Source organism: Lupinus angustifolius, chromosome LG05 (genome assembly GCF_001865875.1).
Source record: "Lupinus angustifolius cultivar Tanjil chromosome LG05, LupAngTanjil_v1.0, whole genome shotgun sequence".
NCBI classification, from domain to species: domain Eukaryota; kingdom Viridiplantae; phylum Streptophyta; class Magnoliopsida; order Fabales; family Fabaceae; genus Lupinus; species Lupinus angustifolius.
In genome coordinates this window covers 11690364-11696913 of record NC_032013.1, presented here as the reverse complement: position 1 = coordinate 11696913, position 6550 = coordinate 11690364, and the positions used below count along the sequence as shown (strand labels likewise).

At 29.3% G+C, this 6550-nt stretch overlaps 1 long non-coding RNA gene across 3 annotated transcripts; it reads left to right on the top strand.

Moving 5' to 3' along the window:
- On the top strand, window positions 2305-4739 carry LOC109347812. Of its 3 annotated transcripts, XR_002107655.1 has the most exons (5): window positions 2305-2914; window positions 3606-3762; window positions 3851-3938; window positions 4081-4169; window positions 4268-4739. It is a non-coding gene; the product is annotated as an uncharacterized LOC109347812 (long non-coding RNA). The 3 variants fall into 3 exon arrangements; XR_002107654.1 differs by lacking the exon at window positions 2305-2914 and having other exon boundaries at window positions 3046-3762; XR_002107656.1 differs by lacking the exon at window positions 2305-2914 and having other exon boundaries at window positions 3051-3762; window positions 4295-4739.

Below are 6550 nucleotides of genomic sequence, written 5' to 3'. Positions count from 1 at the left end.
TAGTAAAATCATCTAAGTTCGCAAAACTCCTTCCAAAGAATCTTTTTTTACATATGAAGCAACAACTGAACTCTTACTAGTGTGTTCATAGCGGACTAGGAATGAGAATGGGTCTAGATGGGTTTGGGTAGTACACTACTCGAACAAGACATGTTCATTCATTTCTGGACATGGACCTGCCCCAGATTCGCGTGGATACATTTGGGGTTTGCTACCGGTAGTTCCTTGGTACTCAGTGAATATGTAGTACATTGAAATTTAAGATTTAAAAATAATTGGCAGCAACCTATAATCATGTTATTTTAGACCATCAAAATGAGAAGATAAAAAATATTACAAAACCAATTTAAATGGTTAGACTAGTGTTGTGATAACCACACGAGACGGTCTAACCGGTTTGATTACTGATTGGACTTTAAAACGAGTCTAGTTTGTAGTTTTAACCAAGTGAGGGGTTAGATCGCTTTGAACCGGAGAAATTACAGTCAAATCATGTTAAATCCGGTTGAACCGTAATAACCCAGAAGTGAACTGGACAGTTCACCTAAAATTTAAAAAAATTGAACACTACTCTAATATTTTGTTTTACTCTGGTCCAAAAAAAATAGAAAGATGTTATTTCAATATAATTATTAATTATATAAAATTTTGTATTTATATATAACTATATATTTATAGACAAAAATTATAAATTATATATGAAATCATCTGGTCCGTTTGAACAGTTTAACTGTTTAAACCGGTTAAAACTAATACGAGACTTCTTCCAGTTTGATTTCCGGCTCGGATTTCACAATATTGGGTTAGACAAAGTTCTTTTACTTGGATGAAAAAAACAAAATTATTATCTCAACATTATAATGGAAATTCATTTATAAGAACTGTTTAGTCTAGTGTTGTTTGGATCATTTAAAGAATAAAATAATCTTATGAAGAATCTGATATTAAGATTTTGATAAGACTCTCTTAAGACTTTGTTATAACCTTGTAATTGTGATTATCGACTCACTAAGTGAGTCTCCATTTTATGGGTGTGACACATGTAATGGGGACTTTCTTCAATGGAATTTTTATGAAAGATTAAACATTACTTAATCTAACTAATGACTAAAACTTGCTAGATATAGAATTAACCTAATTGATATTATTGTTTAATGATCAATTAATGCATATATAATTTAATAAGTTAAATTTACATATAATCACAAAATATAAATACCATACCCAATTTGTAATGGTAGATGTAAAAAATTAAAGTTAGTTCGGTTTCTTTTTTTCCAATCTACTAAATTTTAATGATAGATAATAATTATTATAGATGTCATTAAATTAAATTTGTGATTAATAGTTTATCACTTTATTGTCAAATAGAAATTGTGCGTCGAATAGTAACGTCTGGATTTCTTAACAACGTTGTTGTTGTTATTTAATAATCACTGGGTTATTATTTAGCTAAATAATGGTTTGATGTTTAACATAGAGTTAATTATTAGGATTTAATATATATGATGTAGTGTTTTTATATTGTGAGCAAATCATTTGTTATTAATTTATTTATTATCATTGACTCTCAAATAAAAGTAATACAAATTAATGGTGGATAATTTGATGATAATGTAAATAACTCTACATTCTCAGTACATAGATTTTAAACTCATCTTTCTTATATGTACATTATATTGACTACCCAGGTAAAAGAGATAAATGTGTTCTTTTAAATAAAAATGATAATTATAAAATTTAATTAAACAAAATATGATATATAGTAGAGACAAGTTTAAATAGTATACGAGTCAATACATCTCCATTATTTTGATTCATTGTAACTTAGCATAAGAGTGACTTCAATAATATCTCATTATAATTATTGATGAATTTTGTAACGAACCAAAAATAATAAAGAGATATCAACTCTTATACTATTTAGATTTATCTTCACAATCTATCATATTTTATTTAACTTAATTACATTAATCATACATTTTTGCTTAACTAATCACACTTATTTCTTGCATATGAGTAGTTAGAGTATATACACATAAAAAAGTTGTTTGCCTAGGTACAAAAAAAAAAAGATAATTTATCTAATTTACTCTTAAATGTATATATTTTGTTAAAAGGATATAATTAAATAAGTATAAATTGGATTAGTTAATGAAAAGACAATAAATTAATGAATGAAGTTAAAGAATGGAAAACAAATAAGGTAACCGAAAAGAGGGAACCGCCTTAACCCGCCAAAGTAGCTTACTTGTTACGCAATTAATCTCTACGCTGTCTTTATTACGACGTCGTTTCCACGCTGTTCTCATTTCTTATTCCGCGTTTACATTGCTCTCTGCATCTCTTCTTCCCCAATCTATCTTCTTTACGACGTCGTTCCATCGCTGTTCCTGATTTCTTCTTATACTCACATTGCCGTTATCGCTTTTATTCCTTTCTCGTTTTCTGATCAAATTACTCATTTCAAATTTTCAATCACTGAATCAATGAAGATTTTCATTTACCAAGACTCCCCGAATTCTTCACCGCCTTCTTTACCTTTCACTCCACCGCCTTCGCTCCCCGGTGTGCCGCCATCCGCGATAATACTCTCATCATCGCCGACGCCGTTGTCGTGTATGATGAAGAAAGCGGAGGAGGAAGCGAATTTATATCTTCAAATTAATACGAAATGGTTAAAATCGAAGGAAGCGTTAGAAGCTAGACGAAAGCAACAAATGCAAATCTTGATGTCCATGCGATGATGATAATAACATCAATGACGAATCCTTCTTCTTATTTTTGATATTATTATCATGTTTCAAAAACACTTACTTACAATTACAATTGCTTTATTTCTATTTCTGCAGGATATTGCGAATGATGAATTTACTACTCTCATAGCTCACACTTTTGGATCTCTCTCATGCAGGTATATGACCTATACTTTCTATTTTCATATTTTTTGTTCATTTTTTATGCTTCTTAACTTTTTCATATTTTCACGCTTATTAAGTAATGTGTAAAGAGAAAAAATATATGAATGGATAGTGTATGAGTTTTATATACTGTTATTGTATTATCACTTATATATCATTGATTTACATGTATAGTGTATTGATATTATACTCTATGTAAATATCATTTAATAACCTTTTAAGGTAAGTGGAGGCAGAGAATTATTAGGTTAGGTTTAGTTTGATTATTTGATGTTTTTTTATATAAAACTTTCTTAATGTTTGATTTTATAGCTTTGCATCTTGATATTTGCGTCGAGTTAATGATGCATTAAGTTGAAATTAGTTTTCTTCTGACCGATGATAAGAAGACTTGTGCTTCTGGTTGATTTCAGTGCCTTAATCCATTGCAATGGCAAAGGACATCAATTAAGATGTGCTAGGTATTGTCCTTTGATTAGTCTTTTAGATGAATTGTTGTTTGATGACCATATTAGCTTGTTTCCTATTTCGATTTTCAAGCAAGGCAATTATTACTTTTATGACCAAATTAGCTTGGGTCTCCCTTTCTTTTTCCCATCGGTAAAAGGAACTCCATGCAAATCCTAGTAGGTAATTTACTTTGTGTAGTAGTTTCATTTAAATTGAACTATTTGAGTTAATCAGATGATGGTTCTCTAAAGTTTGAAGTATGATATCCAATGAGTCTCATGAATGTGAAATCTCAAGTTTCTAGCATGATTGATATTCGCTTTCGTATTGCCTTGGTGAAATTTAATGCGGACAGACAGTACCTAATGTACATTCAGATGAAGAGGAGGAGGTCTGATATTGTATTTCAATTTTAAGTTCAATTGATTTGTTTGAGTAACAATCCTTTTATATTTAACTTCGCTGTATACGCTAAACAGGCACTGGAAGAGTTGAAAGCCAAGGTGTTAGAGAAGGCAAGTTTCGTAGGTTTCGGGTTCAAGAAAAACAGAAGACTTCATTTTAACTGTATACATCTATTATTGAGCTCTATAATTACAATTGTTATCATGAAGGCATATATATCTTATTGTGGCCTATTTTATTTCTAGTACTGAACCTAGGTGTGTCATTATGTAAAGCAAATAAGTTACTTGTTTGTTTTCTGCAGTTTGATGCCACACTTGGGTTGTGATAATTACACATCCATTTAATGGCGTGGCTGTGGCAGACTTGTTCAAGAAATAATAGCTTTCCTCGGTAAGTTCTAATTATCGTGTCTTTTATGCTCGCACCTCCTAGCTATCATTTACTCAATGTTTTGCTCTTTCTCTTGCAATTGCATATACTTGTCTCAGTTTTTAGTTGCCTGCGAAATTCCGCAGCTCTATTCCTTGTAATTACTTCTCGCGTCCACCCTGCACCATTGCCATCCATAATCTTCACCCTGAGCACATTGCCAGCAATTCGAGTAGAAACCATGCACCCCTCGAACACCTCGCATCCTAACACCATAAACTGCAACAGAAATCACAGATTGGCGTCAGACAAAACCTACCAGATTCCATAGAGTAACTCATTTGTGGTGAAAAGCATCTAACAGTAATCTCGAGTTAAAATATGATCTTCATTTAAAAGAAAATAGAAGCATCGGAAAATTTCGTAGATTTCGAATAGAGCAGCCATTATGTGTGGAGGGAATGGATTCTATAACTTGGCAAAACAAAGTCGGATCTACAGACAAATAATTGAAATAAAGAAAAAAGATTAGAATGTTGAAGATGGAGAGAGTTAGAATCTGCACACTGCTAATAGATGGGGACATAGACACTTTCTTTTGGGATTAATTTTTGAAGATAGAGAGATTGTAATGAGCAAAGCTTAACAACCAGTGAACTCTTGCTCTTTCTTGTATATATGTTCAAAATCAAGTTTTTGTATTATTAAAAATTGACTAGTATGTAGAAGGTTTTGACTTTGAATTCAATAAAAATTGAAAATCTGTTCACCAATATAGGCTTTATTTATGGGGGATGTTAGTGCATTGCTCAATGAATGAAATATAAATTATTTTATTGGAAATTGAGAATTCCATGTACATTTATAATTAAAATATGCTATTTTTAATGCATTATTTTAATTTTGGATTTCCAAGTAATTCTAACTAATATTCTTAGGAGCTGGTACCCTTACTTTTAATATCAATCATACTTATTAACAGCACAAACAATGACTTTTAAGAATATTTAAGGAATCTGACTATTTGTGTTGAGTTTAGTTAGTATATCTCACATTAATGCTTAGAGTTGTGTTCAAATTCGGACCAATAAAAAAAACTGAAATACAATTCAAAAAATCGAAATGTACAAACCAAATTTTCTTGGATGATATCAAAATTTGATTTTTATAAAATTGATTTGGTTTCGGTTCCAATCTTAGTAACCAGATTGATTTATATTTAAATTATTACATATACGCATAAAAAGAAGATGATTTACATATCTACGAAAAAGAAGATGATCTCAATTTTGAATTTAATAAGTCTTGCAATTGGTAGTTTAAAAGAACATACATTTTTTATATATTTTCTAATGGTTAAAAGTATTAATTTTTCTTATTGATTTTTATGTTTTTTTAATGTAATTTGACACTTTGAATATGTACTAAATTTTATTTTGAAATAAACATGTCTTATGTGAATTTAACACTTTGAAACTATATCAAACTTGTTCTTTTTTTATTATTAAAAATAAAGTTAAATTATACCGAAATTGCATATAATTTTTACATTAAATTGAATTGAACATATTAATATCAATCAACCAAACTTCATATTATTTGTCATCAGATGAGATGAGTTTTCGCCTACGAACTAATCCAAATTGGCTACAAATCCCTTTAATTATCATTTAATTTTCAGGATCAGTTAGAAACTTTTTATTTCTTGCATCATAATACTTTAGATTCAGTCAGGGGTAAAATTCTAATATAACACATCAACATTATATCATTGTGCTCTTTTAAGACCTAATTTGATCTATAATATTATATTAAGACAAAATATGAACGTATAATTAGATAATTGAACGGGTATAATTTTTATGCCCTTTTCTATATAAAATTGAAATTATGTGCAATCACACTGTCTTATAAACTATTAGAAAATGTGCAAATTTAAAATATATTGCTAGGAGTTTATAAGCAATTGTGTGAGCAAATTATTATTGTACACATATTGTCAACCTTTTTTCACAGGCAAGCAAGACTTCTCATATTTATATTTAAGCGTAATAATCAGTTATCTTTTTGAATAATCAGTTTTCCAAGTAAAGAATAGTTTTTCTTTGAATTATCTTTTTGTTTTGTTTTACTTTGCAATAAAAAAATAGCTTCAAGTAGGAAGCTTTACATTTTAAAATTAAAGATTGATGACTTATTCTTTCTAAGAATGAAATTATTTTGTAAGATTTTTTATCATTAAAAATGTATATCATCCCAAAGAAAATGGGTTTACATGTACACAATTCAAATGGAATAGTTTTTTTATTTATAGGGTGAAATAATACTCGTAGCTATACTAAAAAAATCAATTCTTGTATAATTTACTAAGTTTTAATCAGAAAATAACAGTATGGTGCAAT